Genomic DNA, 21,317 nt, shown 5'->3' with positions numbered 1-21,317 from the left:
TGAGTGGCAAAATGGTTCGTCATTCTTTCGGTTCTGGCTCCTCGGGGAGAGGTAATCGAGGTTGTGGAAGAAACGCTAGGAGGTAAGGTGAAAATAATCAAGCCCAAGCCTGACAGTCGAGGGGTAGGGGTCGCAAATCTGCCTCAAGGCTAATCCGCAACTCTGCCTAGTCTTATCAGACATGCACCCCATCACAGGTCCGTCAGCTTATCTCAAATTGGGAGACATAACTTAACCAACAGGCGAATGCTAAGATTTAATTGGAAGATTAGAGAGACCTGGTTTCAGACCTTGGCCACTCCAAAGGTCGTATTTCTCAATACAAGTAGATTGTTCACCTCTATTGGTTAATGAAAAACATTGTGGCCAAAGTCATAATGAACCCTCCAACTGGCTCTTTTAAGTTTGATCCTGGTCTTTAGGAAATTCAAAATTCAACTTATTCAGTTTCAAATCCAACCGGAGAATATCGGCCTTAGCCGCATTGAGAAACACATTTTGTGTCTCCCCCAATATGAATTACCTGGTTTGAGTGCAAAAGATATAGCTCCCATGGATTCCTCTGATGAATAACAATGTGCTTGGCTTTGTTTCTGTTTCAAATTTTGATTAATGCTATATGGTAAATCTATTGGCTATGATATTATGTTTAAGCTACTTAGATCTTAGAAGGGTTCAAGATATTCAATCAAATAAGGCATTGTTAGACACACTTAAACTTTTATGTTTTTGGATGGTTTATAATGATGTTCAGCACATGTTCTGTGGCCAACAAACCTGGTTTCCCTCTGGGCAGGTTAAGGCCACTGAACTACTTGAATTATGGTTGTAACCTGCTTTTTTGAAGAATATGAACAAAAAGGTCCTACCAAGCTTACAAAAGAAACATATATTTGATGGTTGTATTAATATAGTAGCTTACCAAAGGTTGATAGGGATCAAATTTCTTAAGGTACAAATCTCTTTTAAAGTGAAAAGACATTTAATCCCTCTCATCACTTAATAGATTCAAAATTAAGATGAATCTAAACTAGTAGAATATATATATATATAAGAAAACTACTGGCAAAACCATGGGTTGTAAAAACCTGGAGCCCAAAAATAGCCAACAAGAAATTGACTATTGAGATAACTTTTCAGATGAAACTATGTGGAGGATTTTATATCCAGTCAATGTTTCGGGTGGACTCTCCACCCATCGCGAGGGACCTGAGAATTGAGTGATCACAAAAGAGCATTATGTCCTCATTTATAGAAGAAAGTTTCAGAATGAGATGTTAAATAATAATATTAAAGCAATAAATTAGTCGTTAAAGAATAATATTAATAAAATAACAAGATAGTCGTTAAAAATAATTAAATAAATTAGAAGAACAAGAAGAAGAGAATTGAAAGAAAATTGATGACTATATGAGAGGCTCATTCTACAGCCAAGTGTAAAGGCGATGTGTAAGTATGTCCGTGCTCAACTTGGAGTTAACATGTGTCCCTCTTAAAATAAAAATAAAATATTCTCTATATAGAAAAACAAGTTAATATGTGTCCCTCTTCAAATAAAAATAAAATATTCTTTAAATAGAAAAGCAATGTCAGCGATAATTAATATATGTGTGTGTGTGTTTAATTACTCATATGACTTAATATACTTTCATGTAAAGTAATTAAAAGTAAAAATAATATGTGATTAAGATGTTTAAACCTTATATTTTTAAAAAATCCGAATATCTATGTGAACCAACTTATGTGAGTATCAACTAAAAATAAATAAAAGTTTATGTTATATATAATAAAATATCCAATGTAAGTTATGAATAAAATACTTTAATATGAATAATATTGATGTATATTTAAAAATATATATAATTCAAGAATACAATTTAAACACTGAAAAATTACACATCGTTTACTTTCACTCTAAAATAAGTTTGCACCTGAAGAAATTTAATCCCTCTCTGCTTGTGTGTGATCCATGATTAAGATGGATCTATGCTGCATAAGACTTAATTTAAATGAATTGAAAAATTAATTAATGATAATGTTAATTATTATTAACAACTAAATACATACAAAAATAGTTATTAAAAGAAAATAGTTAAGTCTGAGATTAGCCAGAAAAAACTAAAATAATCAATTCACCAAAACCGAAAAATGAATGTTGATAAGCAAAGAAAGAGAAATAACTATAAAAATGAATGGTTTTTTTTTTCCATATTAGATTAAAACAAATTGAATAAATAGTTAAATAATTTTGACTAAAAATTATTAAATAAAGAGAAAGAAAACCAACCAGGCAAAGGGAAGAAAAGAAAAGATATAGATAAAAATATAAAAAAGAAAAAACCAATTTTAAACATAACAACATGTAACAATATAACATCAATCGAACAAAAAAGAAGATAATTGTCCCATATATAAAAAAAAACGAGTAAGCTAGACAAGCAACCATATTTCTAAACACAACAAATAAAAGAACTGTGTGAATCATGAATATAATGAAGTATACCCAAATCAAGGGAATGATTAGTGAGATAGACAACAACGAGAGTTCTAAACATAAGAAAGATTACAACAAATAAAAGAAAGTTGTGAATCCTGAATATAATGAGGTATATCCAGATTATTGGGATGATATGTGTCCTTGCAATGAGGCTGAGGTATATCCAGATTATTGGGATGATATGTGTCCTTGCAATGAGGTTTTAGTTTTGGGCTGGAGGTGAGCCTATTTCAAGGTGAGCTTTTTGTTGAGGTACATTATTAAGAGTTTTAATTCATTTCACTTGTGTAAAATATTGTCTTTATCATTTCATGATCAACTAATATTTCTTTCTGAAGTAGATTGTGTTAGTATAAATTCACAATAGTTTGATGTGTCAATATAAGTCCCGAGGATATGGTCTAATAGTTAGGTAGGAAAGTTTGGTGCCCATAAGTCTTGTGATCCAATCTCAAACTAGACTAACATTTTTCTTTGAAGTAGATTGTGTTAATATAAATTCACATATGGTCTAATAGTTAGGTGGGAAAGTTTGGTGCCCGTAAGTCTTGTGATCCAATCTCAAACTAGACTAACATTTTTCTCTGAAGTAGATTGTGTTAATATAAATTCACAATAATTTGATGTCTCAGTATAAGTCTCGAGGATATGGGCTAATAGTTAGGTGGGGAAGTTTGGTGCTTATAGATCTTGTGATCCAATCCCAAACTAGACTAGATATTCAGTGGAAAAAAAAAATACATTACAATAAATTTTCGAATTCAAAGCTCTCTGGTGTCCCAAAGATATGATCTAATAGTTAGATGGGGAAGTTTGGTGCCGATAAATCTTGTTATCCAATCCCAAACTAGACTAAATATTCGATTGAAAAAAAAAAATACACTACAATAAATTTCCGACTTCAAAGCTCTATGGTGAGTCATTGCTTTCGAGGGAAAAAAGAAAGGAGCTGGATAGAGTTGCCGAAGAGCCGAAGGACATACGAAAGCTGAGTCAACAATCACTTTGGTGTACCCCTTTTACCAACTTTCAATTTCGACGAGGGCTCGCAACTACTAAAGCCCACGCATGGCATAAATATTTGTAACGTGTTTATAGAAACCTATAAAAGTAAAATATTTAACCTTCCATGTGGGACTCCATGGCCCAATGGATAAGGCGCTGGTCTACGAAACCAGAGATTCTGGGTTCGATCCCCAGTGGAGTCGTTTCTCTAAATGTTTGTGATTGTTGTGTTCAACTATTGAGTTTGTTTTATTACAGGCTGTGGGTTCGATTCCCAGTGGAGTCGGTGCGCTATATAGTTAAATGTTTGAGATCGGTTAGCATCGATTCCCAAGAGAGTGCTGATGGGATGTCTTAAGCCATTTGCAGTTTTGGAATTTGATGGGATGTCTTAGGCCATTAACTTAAGTTTGGATGTCATTTCTGAATCTCAAATATGGTTTACAAATAAATTTAAGTAATTTGCAAGCAAATGTTAGTTAATAAAGCATAAAATAAGAGTAAAGAATAATTCTAGGTGTATAGAGCCACCCACCACTTTTTACTTTTGGTTTATTACTTTTTGGCATGCCTTCAAAAACCATTCACTCTATCCTTTTTATGAGACTAAACTAATTAAAGTGAACAAAAATAACTAGTCGAGCTCTTTCTCTTTTCTACAAGCCAAATATGATGGTTAATCTCCTTGCTTTTTCTATAATCCAATATATGATATTGATGGGGATTTAAGAATAACCATGATATTCAAAAGGAATAACAAGTATTGAAATGGTGTGTGTTCCAAATGTTAGTTAATAAAGCATAAAATAAGAGTAAAGAATAATTCTAGATGTATAGAGCCACCCACCACTTTTTACTTTTGGTTTATTAGTTTTTGGCATGCCTTCAAAAAACCATTCACTCTATCCTTTTTATGAGACTAAACTAATCAAAGTGAACAAAAATAACTAGTCGATCTCTTTCCCTTTTCTATAAGCCAAATATGATGGTTAATCTCCTTCCTTTTTCTATAATCCAATATATGATATTGATGGGGATTTAAGAATAACCATGATATTCAAAAGGAATAACAAGTATTGAAATGGTGTGTGTTTTTTTTATATATGGATGTGTGGTTGAGTTGATTCTTATTAAAGTGTGGGTTGTTTTTCTCTTTTGGGATAATAGATAGTTTGAAAGATTCAAGGGGTTAAGTGGCTTTTTTTTCTGGTTATGGTTGAGTTCTCTTGGGATAATAGATAGCTTGAAAGATTCAAGGGGTCAAGTGGCTCTTCTTTCTCATTCTAAGCAAGGTTGAGTTCATCTTATTAGGAAGCTTCAAGTTCAAAAATTGTTATTTATAAAGTAGGACAAGATATTTTGGATTCACCACGAATTTGTGACCAAAGTGCGTGGATAAAAGTAGGATGGAACAATGAAGAAGTAGGAGTTAGGGCATCTAATTGAGATGTACTCATGTTTAAAATATATGACGTTGTGTTTTACAACGTTATCAAAATATATGATACAAAATCCAATTATGAAAAGTAAGAAAACTTTCCTAAAAATCACATCATCGTAATTTGTTGACGAGTTTCTAACCATCCAGTATGACCAAATTATCATAATTATTTTTCTCCAACACTGAATCTCTTCCATTATTATATATATAAAACATCTTTGTATTTAAAAACACAATATCATATATTCCTTTATGGTATTAGAACATGGACATCTTTAACTTTCTTGCTTGTGTGAGATTGAGACTGTAATTAGTTCCCATTTTTTAGTTGTTTGATTTTCTCTTTTTTGAATTGAAGATTAAGATTTTATTTATTTGCTTTGCATCTTCACTTGTTCATGAGAAGATCTCTCACACTAGTGCCTCCCTTATGCAATGGAGTTCATGGCATTCTGCTCACCAATAAAACTATTTCAAATCTCGGGATATACTCTTAGATCATGAGGGCACTTTTTATCTTTGTGACTTGGCTTCTTCTCAAAAGTTTTTAGTCATTGTCAAGGTTCTTGATGCCAGAGAGATGGCAATGAGGCTCCTTTGACTGCCTTGGCACGCAAGACGATATGTGTTTTGAACATTATCTCGGATTTGTTGCTTAAACAATAGATCGATGCTCTGAGTGGCATCCAGTTGCATGTTGGCTGGATAAATCTACCCGTGTACCAGCTATGGTTGGCAATTTTTACACTTGTGATTGACAAGTCTGGTGTTGGGTATTGTGTTCTCCAGGTTTAAGATGTTTATGAAGAATTTATGAGTTTTTAGGCTTTTGTGGTTGTTATTTACTTAGTAGGTAGTTTTTGAAGAATTTATGATTTATTTTTGGCTTTTGTGGTTGTTATTTATTTAGTATATAGCATAGTTACTAAGTTCGAATTCGAATTCGGATTCAAATTTGATGTTTCTGAAGAATTTATGATTTATTTTTGGCTTTTGTGGTTGTTATTTACTTAGTATGTAGCATAGTTACCAAGTTCGAATTGGAATCGGATTCAAATTCAATATGATACGATAAAAATTCGAATGTTAAAATTTCAATTAAAAAAAAAGCGATAATATGCATCTTAAAAACTTGACTATATATACTTCATTTTTTTCTAAAAATCAGAAATTCTGATCATTTTATTTCTAATTCATTTAAAAATTTTAATAATTTTTTACAACTCTAGATAATATAACAGCCTTTGAGATACAATTCACCCAAAATAAAAATAAAAATACCACACTTATTGTTCCCTTCAAAAACTTAAATCTAAAAAGTCTAACATGACCTTTTAGTTTCAAAACTTATTTGTCCAAATATTTTATTTAATAGATAAAAACATATTTAGAAAATCATCATTCTAAACTTATTTATGTAGAATATGTCAAAATAGAAATATATTTAGAAAATGAATAATAATCCACTTTCATTCATTCTTTCTTTTCCTGCTTTCTTAGCTTTCCAAGCGTGCAAAGAAAGAGTGAAATTGAAAAACCAAAATTTTCCATTTCACAATGGTTTCTATTTTTCTTCCTTTCCTAAATACACACAACTGTGTGTGTTGATATCTTATCATTATATGTCCAAAAGTGATCTCTTCGTAAAGAAGCATATATAATTTTTCATCTCTAGCAAAAATTCAAAGCGAGCTTCCACAATTGTTCCTCATTCTTCTACCAGTGCTCCTCTTCATAACATATCCCGATTGTGCAAATAATATGTCTATACTTGGTTGCGTCACACTTTCTAACTATTCCTTCCCACTCCATTTCGGGAAAATCTTTTCTTAAGGGGTTCCCCCTACTATACCAATGAAAAAACCACCTTTAGTATAATAGTAGGGGCCCTTACAACGATCTAGTAGGGTGCCCTATAGATAGTAGGGGCCTAGCACCATGAAGAGTATACATGGAATGTAAACAGTCATAAATGATAGAACATTGAATTACATATATGATTGACATGATATACATTTATAGTACATTGGAGTGACCGTTGGATTCCATATTCCAAGGTCTCTTGGATTCCGGTGGTTGTTCACATTCCACACCAACCCATAGAGGATTAGGTGTCCAACATTAACCCCCTTAATCTGAAGGGGTATGTATGAGTCCAAGAAGAGAGTTGTAATACAAAATGTACAAAAAATGCATGGCAACACTAGGTTGAATGTGCTTTCTGAAATGTTGGTATAAGGGGGGTGGTTTAAGGATGACCACCAACTTTGGAACGCTTAATGTAGTTCCCAGAACTCTTCCAAATCTGTGATGAAGTTGGGGTCTTCTGCTAGAGGAAGTGCTCCTCATGTTTTGAAGAGGGAAACCTTAAACCTTGAAAGGGAAGTCTCATCCCACATAAAAGGGAGAACCTCAACCTGAAAAGAGAGGTCTCAACCTATGATGGTTTAAGGATGACTACCAACTCTGAAATGCTTAATGAAATTCTTGGAACTCTTCCAAAACTGGCAAGAAGCTGAAGTTTTCTGCTAGAGGAAGTGTCCCCAATTCTTTGAAGAGATGTCTCAAACCCACATAGATGGTTTAAGGTTGATCATCAACCGAAGGCATGTTCATGAGCATCTTTGTCTTTGGCTACAACTTTGAATCTGGTATGGTAGGTTGTGGCTCAGGCTTGCTTGATGTGGTTTTGAAGCCTGTAGATGACCATCACTTCCCCCTTGTCAAATACAAGGTGAGATGATGGAGAAAACTCAATTGCAAGACCTTTTAATATTCTAGAAGAAATTCTGACATATGACTGAAATATCTTCTTGGTTGTTGAAGCCCATTGCCAAAAAGTGATCCATCCAAGATGAATCTTTTGTAAAACTGCAGCAAGAAAACGATGGCAAACACGATCAAAAGCGTTAGCCATATCCAATTTTATAACCATTCCTCTTTCGTTGTTTTGGACACTGCTGTGTATGGCTTCTTGAATGAGGATTACATTATCAGTTATTTGTCTTTTTGGGACGAAGCCCCCTTGGTTTTCTGAAATGATACAAGGAAGGATCTTTTTTAGCCGGTTTGCCAAAATCTTGGTAATGATTTTATATGAAGAGTTGCATAGAGAAATTGGCCTGAATCTGTCAAAGGAGGCTGGATTTGGCTCCTTGGGGATAAGGGCCAGGTGTGAAGTTTTTGTATTTTCTCCCAGTTTGTGCTTTTTGAAAACATTCTTGATCATACGTACCAGATATTTTTGGATTGTCTCCCAGTGGCTCTTAAAAAAGGCTATGGTGAATCCATCGGGGCTTGGAGCTTTTTCCGGATGCATGCTCCAAACAACATCCCTTATTTCTTCCACTGTTACCTCCTTTTCGAGCTCATTATTTTGCTGATCGCTGACTTTGCTGCTTATTTGATGAAGAAAATCAGTGTTGTCCACTTGTTGTTCCTCGGCTGTGAGGAGGGATTTAAAGTGGTGAAACGCTGCTTCTTTTATTTCCTCTTTCCCCTTGATTTCCTACCCTGCCACATGGATATTGTTGATTTGGTTGCCTGCTCGGCGAATCTTAAGGTTGTTGTGGAAGAAGGTTGAGTTCTTGTCCCCAGCTTGGATCCAAAGACATCTGGATTTTTGTCTAAGTTCCTCCTCTTCATGTCTATTTTGCTGATATAGAGCCGCAAACAATTCTGCTTCCTGGGCTTTATCGTGCTCAGTGTCTTGCTGACTTTCCTTATCCTTGTTCCATTTCTCCAGCTTGTCTTTTAATTCTGATTTTCGAATCTTGTCTTTCACAGCTTCTTCTCTAGCCCACGTTTTAATTTTTTCTCTTACCTTTTTAAGCTTAGTCTCCCATACAAACTGTGGGGAGCCCAACACCTCTTCTTCCCAGCTCTTTTTGATCAAATTCCTGAAGTCGTCCTTACTGTCCCAAATTTTGTTGTACTTAAAAGGGATCGGACCCTGATTTTCCCATTTGTCCAAAATGAGCACAACCGGCTTGTGATCAGAGGCCGAGGCATGCACGATTTTGCTCTTTATGGAGGAGAAATTTGCTGCAATATCCTCCTGGATCAAGATTCTATCAAGTCTTTCTTTTATGTTATGAATGCCCGTTCTTTTGTTGCTCCATGTGAATTTTCCGTTGTTGGGATGGATGTCCAGCAACTTGTGGTCTGCAATAATGTCCTCCAAGGCAACTCTTGATGGATCTCCTATGAATCTGCCTCCCAACTTTTCCTCTATGTTCCGGATCAGATTTAGGTCCCCTCCCATTATTAGATTGTCAATCTGGGCGTCTTGTACCTCTTCTTTTAGAGACTCCCAGCATAATGCTTTATCTCTATAATGATTCGGTGAGTATATATTTATAACCGTATATGTGATATTTGTGTTTTTCTTCATTAGATCTGTCCTCACCCAGCTGCTGTTGAGTTTTTGTCTGATTATTTTCCAGTTCCATTTATTCCACAACGTTCCAATGCCTCTTGATGCCCCGTTTGAATCTGTTGCTATTCCTTCATAATTTTTTTGAGTTGCTATCAAGTTTTGAAATTCTTGGTTATTGATTTTGGTCTCTTGGACCATTAAGACATCCGGTTGTTCCTGCTTTATCATATCTCTTGTTGCCTTGAGTTTTAAGGCAGAACCCAACCCCCTGTTGTTCCAAGAGACCAAGATCATTATTTACGTGATTTATGGTGGTTCCCCGCCTTTTCCTTTGGCTGCAGTTTTTCCCCACTCCCTTTCTGTTTGCCCAAGAAGGTGTCCATAGGTTGTTGAGTTCCGATAGCCATGTCCTTTGTTGTAGCCTCATCTCTGAGTTCCTTGTTGGATTTCCTCCCAGCTTTTTTTGGCTGCTCCAAAGTATTGGTCGTTTCTTTGATTTTTTTTTCTGGTGAGGATTTTATCGATTGAAGGTGGGGGAGGCGAGAAGCTGGGGGGAGGGGAGGAAGCACTGGCATTAGCATTTGGATGTGGCGGGGAGTGGGGGATGGGGGGTCATCTTCAAGAAGTTCGAAGGGATTAGGAGAGGGATCCACCGGAGGAGCAGGGCTGATGAGGGGATGAGAGGATGTAGCAGTGTTTTCATTTGATTGAGGGGGGTTCTGGGTATTTTGTTTGTTACTAGTTTTCTTCCTTTTCACTTGTTCCCAGTTATTTTCTTGAGTTTCTGCATTCTCAGCTGTCTCTACATTCTTAAGCTTGCTACATCTATTAGCAAAATGGCCATACTCGTGACATACCTTGCATTTGAAGGGGATTTGCTCGTAGTCCAGTTGTTGGATGTGCGTCCACTGATCCACCCTGAGTTTGATTGCCTCCGGTAGCCCTTTTCCCAAGTCTACTTCCACGCAGATCCTGGCGCAAGCGTGCATGTTGTCTTTTGGTTCACATCTGTCAATATATTTTCCCACAACATTCCCTATTGCTTTGACTGAATCATCTCCCTAGCAGTGGAGTGGGAGATGCGGCAACCTTACCCAAACTGGCACTGCATTTGGTATGTCCATCTCGGGATCGAAATCCGGAGACCATATGTTTAGGTAAAGGCCTCGCGAATCCATGAAGTAGGGTCCATTCCTGAAGATCAGGTTTCTATCTTCTTTAGATTCGAATAAAAAAGTATAATATCCCCTTCCACAGAACCTGATCGCAATTTTCCCTTGTATATTGGCGCTCCAGTTTCTCTCAACCCATTTTTGAACTGCTCTAGGGGAGGGCCATAGACCTGTGAACTGCCCAACCAGTCCCCGTTCAGCCAGAGAAATGGCTGCTTTCCGAGGAAGAGTGGGGGGTAAAGCTATTTCGGGGATTTCGTCAAGTTTTTTAACGAATTTGCTTGCTATTGGTTTGGATTTTGGGACTCCCTGATCAGCGATTAAGGAGGTGAAAGCTACTTCCTGATTTGGATCGCCATCCGGAGAAGAAGAGCCATCCCCCGGCTGATGAGACATTTAGGAGAGGGAGGCTCAGCAGCAGAAGGCTGCCAAGCTCTGGACGAAAAGGGTCAGCGTGATGGGAGCCCACCAGCAGGAGGCTAGAGGGGAGGAGGGTAGCCTAACCACAACAGGCTGCCAGGCAGGGCAATTGCAGGAGGCAGTGCAGCAAGCAGGGGCGTGGCTAGGTCACGGGCTCGCAGCAGCAGCGCAGCCAGCCAAAAAAATTATTCTTATGTGGAATATTATTTCCCGATTTATTGTGAATTTCTCAGGCGAATTTTATCAGAATTTCTCACGCGAATTTTATCAAAACGTTGGACCTTAGTCCATTCCACGATGTTATATATATATAATGTTGATATATTCTCTTGTTCGTAAATTTTCCACTATACATCAACCATCCTACCATTTATAATATTTTAATGGTTCACCAATATAAGCAACAAATTCTTCTGGAAGGAGTTCCTGGACCTTCATCCATTTTAATTGGATATATATTTATAATGTGTTAGTTTCAAAATCTACTTTTCAATGTGCTATTAATCAAATATGAATTCAAATTACATATGTTATTAACATTCTTCTGGATTGTCCTACCCTTAAGCGGGAAGTCATTCCATTTTCCATGTAGACAATACTATGTTGACCCTATTGATGGCTCAGATTGTTTACTATTGAAACGACAATCTAATTGTAATTAGTGTTTTACTATTGGGTTAATGATCTTATTTAGTTTCTTGTTTCACCAGTTCATTTCTCATTTACCTCTCTTTGGTTATCCCACCTTGTGGCTAAGGTTTCACCCTTGATTTCAACGATTCTCCGCCATTTTCGTTGACACAATACCCATAGGTGGATTTTAATTTATCGAGGTAATACTCATCGCAGAAACTCCAATTGTTAAAACGTTAAACTTTACTATTTATTACGCAATAGTGACAAATTATGGTTTTACTCTTATTGTGTTAGATATTTACTGTTACGGCTTGCTCTGTATTCTAGTTATATATTTACTCATTCCTTATATAAGTATTTGTTCCTTCATGCTATCCATTTAATCATCTTCCTTATGCAAAAGACACGACGACCGTGGAAAGTAGTGTTTTTTTGCACTTGTCGGAATAAAACCCTAGTTCGTAAATTTCTTAATTTTTACACGTTATTACCAAAGTCATGACATATATCATGTTTATGTTTTTTTTTAATAGGCATTAATACAAAATTGTTACAGGTCATTAATTCTCAATGCTTAAGGTTAATAATATATAATTTCTAACACTTCCATTCTTCATTCAAAAGAAAAATTAATAAGCCAGACAATAATGAGTAAACAAATTCTCATTTGAATTCTAATAAAAGATATACGAGTTAGAAACACCGACTTGAATAGTTTTCTTTGGAAATTAAGAATCAAACACTTGGCTCCTCCCAACCTTGACACACTAATCTATTGGTCCCCTGACCAAATTAGGCATGCAATTCCTCTGTTGTTTGTTTTCTTCTTCTCTTCAGCCTCTCCAATTATGCTCTTAGAAAATTGTGAGACAAAAGCCATTAAAAATCACATAGATATTATCCATCTACCACTCTTTGGGTGGTTATTAACTACCTCCACCTCACCAACAGGTGAGAGGTAGTTAACTGCTCATGAATGAGCTCTTGTTTCCCACTTCTAAGGACAACTCCCTATCTTATAGGAAACATTTAATTGGTCAATATCATAATTTCTAAATTAAATATAATCACCCATATTAGATGCCTAGGACTTGTTAATGGATAATAATTTATCATAATTAAATTGTAGCCTCTTTCCTATTTCAGTGATTTGAACTCAACCAGTAATTTCACAATTTTGTTTGTATTTATAAAATAAAACATAATTACAACTTTACAAACAATTATGATCAACAAAATTACTGATGATTAAATGTCTATCTATATTTTAATGTAGCATACTTATCCAAAATTAAACTTATTCACATTTAATTACAATAAAATCATTAAGTTGAGGGATATCACACTCCTCAAGAGATCTCACTCTTGATTACTTCCTCCACAATATTTTTTCTTTTTGTATTTTTTTTTCTAATTGAGTGTGTGTAGTAGCTTCCATAAGAACCAATTCTTTTGATCTACCTTCAAGGATTATGGTGTTCCATATTCGACTCATTTTTTCCTCCAAATGTTGTTTATCTTCAAAAATGTTGCCAAATTATTCTTTATTACAATGTTGAATATTGGCTTCGATGTAGTTGAGTTTTGTTGAAATCTATACATGGTATGACCTTATATAAAATTGGCTTCATCCACCACTTTCAGATATTTTCCAAGCAGGATGGAGATAGCCAAAAGCTTTCAAAGTTGAGGGGCTTGTTTTTGGGGCTTGCTTTCACGTTCAGGTTTAAGTTGATTGGCTAGTGGTTGGAGCTAGAGCATGGAAGGATAAATGCTTCTAATGAATAAACCTTTTGGAGCATATCTATTGTGCCCCTCCTCTCCGACTATTCGAAGTTTATAGCCATTGCCAGTTTCTAGATCCAAAACTTGCAGTTAACTTATAAAATATTTAAAGAGATTTGCATCCACATCCAACCACTACAAGCTTCCTTTTTTCTCCTCCAATAATTTGGTGATGTTGAAATCTCCTCCTATTATATAAGGGAAAGGGTGATTCCATTGGTGGATATTTATGATGGGGTTGAGGAAATCATGTTTCTCTTTCAATATGGTTAATCCATAAATATTTGCGATGAATCTAATTTCAACTGAAGTGATCAATTGAGATTTCATAGAGATAGATCTATGTGTGGATAACATCTTTAAGATGATCACTTCATTGGGGTTCCATAGCAATTCTATCCCTCTTGCTTATCCTTATGCATCTATATCCATTAATTGATACCTTATCCAACAATTGGAAGCTATCGAGTTAATTTTCTCACTACTACATTTGGTCTCTTGTATCATCATGACTGTTGGTTGATCCTTTCTACATCAGTTTTTGGGAAGCCTCATTTTTCCCTTCTAGTTCAAGTTTCTTATATTTCAGGAGATGACTTTCATTGAGAAACAAGAGGGGTGGAGGAATATGCCTTTGTCATTAAGGATATGCGCCTCGTGTTGACAAAGAATTCTCCTTATTCTTGCAAGAGTTTCTTGTTTCTTTTTCTACCTCTTTCTTTTCCTTCCTTTAAGGGTTTCGAGGGTTACTTCAATGCATGTAAATGGAGGCCTAAATGAGGGTTAGTATAGTTTGTACTTGTATCTGATATCTTGCCTTGGATTTGTGATTTGATGATAGCCTTGCATATGATCTAAACTTGATTCTCCATAATTGAGTTTAGTTTTCTTATGATCCAAGCTTCTACCATTGCTAGTAAGTATAAGGCACCCATATCCATATCCTCCATAGATTCTTGCTCTTGATTCACGTCTACCTCCATAATTGTTATCTTGGGATGGGTGTCTTCTTACATTCTCTTTTTTTGGTTCAAAGCAATTTCCTTAATAACAATTTGTATCAAGGTCTTAGAATGAGGCTTGTGGAACTAGGAATGATTAGGTTTATTAGAGGGAAGGCCCTAAGAAGACCCGAGTTGGTTAGGGGTTTTAGGAGTGGACAAAGACTCAAAGTTATTGTGATAGGAGAATTTTTTACCAAAGGAGGGGGAAGGGGGAAACAACCATGGGTTGCGTTGATGAGGAGGAGAATTCTCAAAATCGTCTTAGTCTTTGGAAGGTAGGGGAGCTTGTGGTGAATTCAGGACATTTTTTTTACAATCCCTAAAGAGGTGGCCATATTAATAGAATTTCCTGCAACAAAAGGGTATATGTTCGTAGTCAGTGGTCTACTTCCAGATCATATGTTAGAAGGAGATACTAATGTATGTTGAAAGAGGTTAAAAAATACTTATATACACACAAATTCTTGCACAAGAGGTATATCTCCCTAATTTAGTAACTTCAAATATTTTCACAAAGTTTACATATGGCATTTCCTATGCCCTCTAGGATCTCTCCTTCCCAAAATTCCAAAGGCAACAACAAGAACCGATTCCACGCTTATTTAAAAATTCAACACATCACTTGTTAGAATTGAACCTAAATAGAGAGTATAACACTCCTCACAACTACCCAAACTAAATCCAATTAAAAAGAAATTATTCTATGAAATATATATATACTCTCAAAAAAAATGTGGTCATTGATTTTATTGACTTCTTCAAAGAAATGTTTAAAGTAATGGGATATATATCATTTAAGGGCTCTTTAAACTTTTGCAAGAATGTGCTTTTCAATCTACTGCATCGCATTAAATAGTAACGTATGCTTTTCAATCTACTGCATCGCATTAAATAGTAACGTATTTTTTTCTAGATTATTTTCCAATGCAATGATAATGAAGACATCACCTCGTGTAACCATATAAAAAACACAATCATAATTAACGTATTGTGTAACAATATAAAAAAACACAAACATAATTAACGTATTTTTTCTACATTATTTTCCAATGCAATGATAATGAAAATATCACCTTGTGTAATCATATAAAAAACACAATCATAATACTTTTTAATCGTGACATATTCGTTATCCATCTTTACATTGTGACATCTTCATTATCCATCTTTACATTGGTTATATTTCCAAATGGTTGCAACAATCTCAATTTTTCATGTTTTAACAAAATTGTTTATTTGGTTTTAATACTTATGAATGAACGCCACATCATTGGGACAATTAAGGCAAAAACAATAGTACTTCCATTTCTTGATTGAGTACACATGTACTTTTCTCACTCTTAATTGAGTAAACAATAGTACTTCCATTTCTTGATTGAGTACACATGTACACATGTTTTATATTCCGATACTGGTTTTTTGAGTGGCAAAATGGTTCGTCATTCCTTTGGTTCTGGCTCCTCGGGGAGAGGCAATCGAGGTTGTGGAAGAAACGCTAAGAGGCAAGGTGAAAATAATCAAGCCCAAGCCTGCCAGTCGAGGGGTAGGGGCTGCAAATCTGCCTTAAGGCTAATCTGCAACTCTGCCTAGTCTTATTAGACAGGTACCCCATCACAGGTCCGTCAGCTTATCTCAAATTGGGAGACATAACTTAACCAACAGGCGAATGCTAAGATTTAATTGGAAGACTAGAGAGACCTGGTTTCAGACCTTGGCCACTCCAGAGGTCGTATTTCTCAATACAAGTAGATTGTTCACCTCTATTGGTTAATGAAAAACATTGTGGCCAAAGTCATAATGAACCCTCCAACTGGCTCTTTTAAGTTTGATCCTGGTCTTCAAGAAATTCAAATTTCAACTTATTCAGTTTCAAATCCAACTGGAGAATATCGGCCTTAGCCGCATTGAGAAACACATTTTGTGTCTCCCCCAATCTGAATTACCTGGTTCGAGTGCGAAAGATATAGCTCCCATGGATTCCTCTGATGAATAACAATGTGCTTGGCTTTGTTCTGTTTCAAATTTTGATTAATGCTATATTGTAAATCTATTGGCTATGATATTATGTTTAAGCTACTTAGATCTTTGAAGGGTTCAAGATATTCAATCAAATAAGGCATTGTTAGACAGACTTAAACTTTTATGTTTTTGGATGGTTTATAATGATGTTCAGCACATGTTCTGTGGCCAACAAACCGGGTTTCCCTCTGGGCAGGTTAAGGCCACTGAACTACTTGAATTATGGTTGTAACCTACTTTTTTGAAGAATATGAACAAAAAGGTCCTACCAAGCTTACAAAAAAAACATATATTTGATGGTTATATTAGTATACTAGCTTACCAAAGGTTGATAGGGATCAAATTTCTTAAGGTACAAATCTCTTTTAAAGTGAAAAGACATTTAATCCCTCTCATCACTTAATAGATTCAAAATTAAGATGAATCTAAACTAGTAGAATATATATATATATATATAAGAAAACTATTGGCAAAACCATGGGTTGTGAAAACCTGGAGCCCAAAAATAGCCAACAGGAAATTGACTATTGAGATAACTTTTTAGATGAAACTATGTGGAGGATTTTATATCCAGTCAATGTTTCGGGTGGACTCTCCACCCATCGCGAGGGACCTGAGAATTGAGTGATCACAAAAGAGCATTATGTCCTCATTTATAGAAGAAAGTTTCAGAATGAGATGTTAAATAATAATATTAAAGCAATAAATTAGTCGTTAAAGATTAATATTAATAAAATAACAAGATAGTCGTTAAAAATAATAAAAGAAATTAGAAGAACAAGAAAAAGAGAATTGAAAGAAAATTGATGACTATATGAGAGGCTCATTCTACAGCCTAGTGTGAAAGCGATGTGTAGGTATGTCCGTGCTCAACTTGGAGTTAACATGTGTCCCTCTTAAAATAAAAGTAAAATATTTTCTAAATAGAAAAGCATTGTCAACAATAATTAATATATATAGATGTTTGTGTATGTGTGTTTAATTACTCATATGACTTAATATAATTTCATGTAAAGTAATTAGAAGTAAAAAAAATATGTGATTAAGATGTTTCAACCTTATATTTTTCAAAAATTCGAATATCTATGTTAACCAACTTATATGAGTGTCAAATAAAAATAAATAAAACTTTTTGTTATATAATAAAATATCCAATGTAGGTTATGAATAATATTGATGTATATTTAAAAATATATATAATACAATTTAAACATTGAAAAATTACACATCATTTACTTTCACTCTAAAATAAGTTTGCACTTGAAGAAATTTGATACCTCTGGGCTTATGTGTGATGCATGATTAAGATGGATCTATGCTGCGTAAAACTTAATTTAAATAAATTGAAAAATTAATTAACGATAATGTTAATTATTATTAATAACTAGATACATACAAAAATAGTTATTAAAAGAAAATAGTTAAGCCTGAGATTAACCAAGAAAAACTAAAATAATCAATTCACCAAAACCGGAAAATGAACGCTGATAAGCGAAGAAAGAGAAATAACTATAAAAATGAATAGTTTTTTTCGATATTGGATTAAAACAAATTGAATAAATGGTTAAATAATTTTGACTAAAAATTATTAAATAAAAAGAAAGGAAACCAAAAAGCAAAACGAAGAAAGGAAAAGATATTAATAAAAGATAAAAAAAAAAAAACCAACTTTGAACATGACAACATATAACAAATACTTTGAACATCACAATATGTAACAAATATAACATCAATCTAACAAAAAAGATAATTGTCCCATATATAAAAAACGAGTAAGCTAGACATCAAAAAGATAACAACAAATAAAAGCACTATGTGAATCATGAATATATGAAGTATAACCAAATCAAGGGGATGATTAGTGAGATAGACAACAACGAGAGTTCTAAACATAAGAAAGAATACAAAAAATAAAAGAAAGTTGTGAATCCTGAATATAATGAGGTATTTCCAGATTAATGGAATGATACGTGTCCTTGCAATGAGGCTTCAGTTTTGGGCCTCAAGGTGAGCCCATTTCAAGGTGAGCAAGCCTTCTATTGATGTGTATTAGCAAGAGTTTCAATTCATCTAGCTTGTGTAAAATATTGTCTTTCTTATTCCATGGTCCATTAATATTTTTTCCTCAAGTAGATTGTGTTAGTATAAATTAACACTAGTTTGATATGTCAGTGTAAGTTCCGAGGATATGGTTTAATGATTAAGTGGGAAAGTTTGGTGCCTTTAGGTCTTGTGATTCAATATCAAATTAGATTAACATTTTTCTCTGAAGTAGATTGTGTTAATATAAATTCCCAATAATTTGATGTGTCAGTGTAGGTCTCGAGGATATGGTCTAATAGTTAGGTGGGGAAGTTTGGTGCCGTAGATCTTGTGATCCAATACTAGATATTCAGTGGAAAAAAAATAATTACATTACAATAAATTTCCGATTTCAAAGCTCTCTGGTGTCCTAAGAATACGATCTAATAATTAGGTGGGGAAATTTGATGCCCATAAATCTTGTAATCCAATCCCAAACTAGACTAGATATTCAGTTAGAAAAAAAAATACATTACAATAAATTTCCAACTTCAAAGCTCTCTGGTGAGTCATTGCTTTCACGGGAAAAGAGAAAGGAGCTGGATAGAGTTGCCCCAGAGCCGAAGGACATACGAAAGTTGAGTCAACAATCACTTTGGTGTACCCCTTTTACTAACTTTCAATTTCGACGAGGGCTCGCAGCTACTAAAGCCCACGCATGGCATAAAGATTAGTAATGTGTCTATAGAAACCTGTAAAAGTAAAATACTTAACTTTGCATGTGGGACTCCATGGCCCAATGGATAAGGCGCTGGTCTACGAAACCAGAGATTCTGGGTTCGATCCCCAGTGGAGTCGTTTCTCTAAACGCTCTAAATGTTTGTGATTTGCGGTCAACTGGATGCTTTAAATGTTTGTGATTTGCGGTCAACTGGCGAGTTTGTTTTGTTACAGACTGTGGGTTCGATTCCCAGTGGAGTCGTTGCCATCCCCAGTGGAGTGTTGTAGTCAACTGGCGAGTTTGTTTTGTTACAGACTGTGGGTTCGATTCCCAGTGGAGTCGTTGCCATCCCCAGTGGAGTGTTGTGGTCAACTGGCGAGTTTGTTTTGTTACAGACTGTGGGCTCGATTCCCAGTGGAGTCGTTGCCATCCCCAGTGGAGTGTTGTGGTCAACTGGCGAGTTTGTTTTGTTACAGACTGTGGGCTCGATTCCCAGTGGAGTCGTTGCGCTATATTGTTATATACTTAAATATTTGAGATCGGTTCGGTCAATTGAATTTGATAGTCTTAGGCCATTTTACTTGTTAAATATGGTTAATTTTTTTATTTCACCATCTTCAGTGAACAACCAGGGTAATAGCTTTTAAGGTTATTAATTTGCTAGTAGTTGATATGATATTTGTTAGTTAACTTAAGTTTTTGGAAGCAAATGTTACTTAATAAAGTATAAAATAAGAGTAAAGAATAATTCTAGGTGTATAGAGTCACCGACCACTTTTTACTTTTGGTTTATGGTTTATTAGTTTTTGGCATGGCTTCAAAAACCATTCACTCTATCCTTTTTATGAGATTAAACTAATCAAAGTGAACAAAAATAACTAGTTAATCTCCTTCCCTTTTCTACAAGCCAAATATGATGGTCAAATCTCCTTCCTTTTTCTATAATCCAATATATGATATTGATGGGGATTCAAGAATAACTATGATATTCAAAAGAAATAACAAGTATTGAAATGGTGTGTTTTTTTTATATATGGATGTGTGATTGAGTTAATTCTTATCAAAGTGTGGGTCGTTTTTCTCTTTTGGGATAATAGATAGTTTGAAAGATTCAAGGGGTTAAGCGGCTTTTTTTTTCTCATTATGGTTGAGTTCTCTTGGGATAATAGATAGCTCGAAAGATTCAAGGGTCAAGTGGCTCTTCTTTCTCATTATAAGCAAGGTTGAGTTCATTTTATTAGGAAGCTTCAAGTTCTAAAATTGTTATTTATAAAGTAGGATAGGATATTTTGTATTCACCACGAATTTGTGACCAAAGTGCGTGGACAAAAGTAGGATGGAACAATGAAGAAGTAGGAGTTAGGGCATCTAATTGAGATGTACTCATGTTTAAAATATTTGACGCTGTGTTTTATAACGTTATCAAAATATATGATACAAAGTCTAATTATGAAAAGTAAGAAAACTTTCATAAAAATCACATCATCGTAATTTTGTCGACAAGTTTCAAACCATCCAGTATGGTTCATCATCATGACCAAATTATCGTAATTATTTTTCACCAACACTGAATCTCTTCCATTATTATATATAAAAAAGCATCTTTATATATTTAAAAACACAATATCATATATTCCTTCATGGTATTAGAACATGGACATCCTTAACTTTCTTGGTCATGTGAGACTGAGAGTGTAATTAGTTCCCATTTTTTAGTTGTTTGATTTTCTCGTTTTCAAATTGAAGATAAGATTTTATTTATTTTTTTTGCATCTTCACTTGTTCCTTAGAAGATCTCTCACACTAGTGCCTCCCTTATGCAGTGGAGTTCATGACATTCTGCTCAACAATAAAAAGTCTATTTCAAATCTCGGGATATACTCTTAAATCACGAGGGCACTTTTTATCTTTGTGACTTGGCTTCTTCTCAAAAGTTTTTAGTCATTGTCAAGGTTTTTGATGCAAGAGAGATGGCAATGAGGCTCCTTTGACTGCCTTAGCATGCAAGACAGTATGTGTTTTGAATATTATCTCGGATTTGTTGTTTAAACAATAGATCGATGCTCTGAGTGGCATCCAGTTGCATGTTGGCTTGATAAATCTACCCGTGTACCAGCTATGGTTGGAAATTTTTACACTTGTGATTGACAAGTCTGGTGTTGGGTCTTGTGCTCTCCAGGTTTAAGATGTTTATGAAGAATTTATGAGATTTTGGGC

The 21,317-nt window shown here is 34.8% G+C and overlaps 2 non-coding genes across 2 annotated transcripts; both read left to right on the top strand.

The window, feature by feature from the left end:
* The first annotated feature begins 3,632 nt into the window (after nucleotides 1-3,632).
* On the top strand, nucleotides 3,633-3,705 carry TRNAR-ACG (transfer RNA arginine (anticodon ACG)). The gene has a single exon. It is a non-coding gene; the product is annotated as a tRNA-Arg (tRNA).
* Nucleotides 3,706-19,164: 15,459 nt separating this feature from the next.
* On the top strand, nucleotides 19,165-19,237 carry TRNAR-ACG (transfer RNA arginine (anticodon ACG)). The gene has a single exon. It is a non-coding gene; the product is annotated as a tRNA-Arg (tRNA).
* Nucleotides 19,238-21,317: the final 2,080 nt, after the last annotated feature.

The sequence above is a fragment of the Pinus tabuliformis genome, chromosome 7 (genome assembly GCF_031772625.1).
Source record: "Pinus tabuliformis cultivar Carrire ecotype Pingquan chromosome 7, CPIR1, whole genome shotgun sequence".
Taxonomy (NCBI): Eukaryota; Viridiplantae; Streptophyta; class Pinopsida; order Pinales; family Pinaceae; genus Pinus; species Pinus tabuliformis.
The sequence above is the reverse complement of the archived record's forward strand: the minus strand, read 5'-3'. Positions and strand labels throughout refer to the sequence as shown.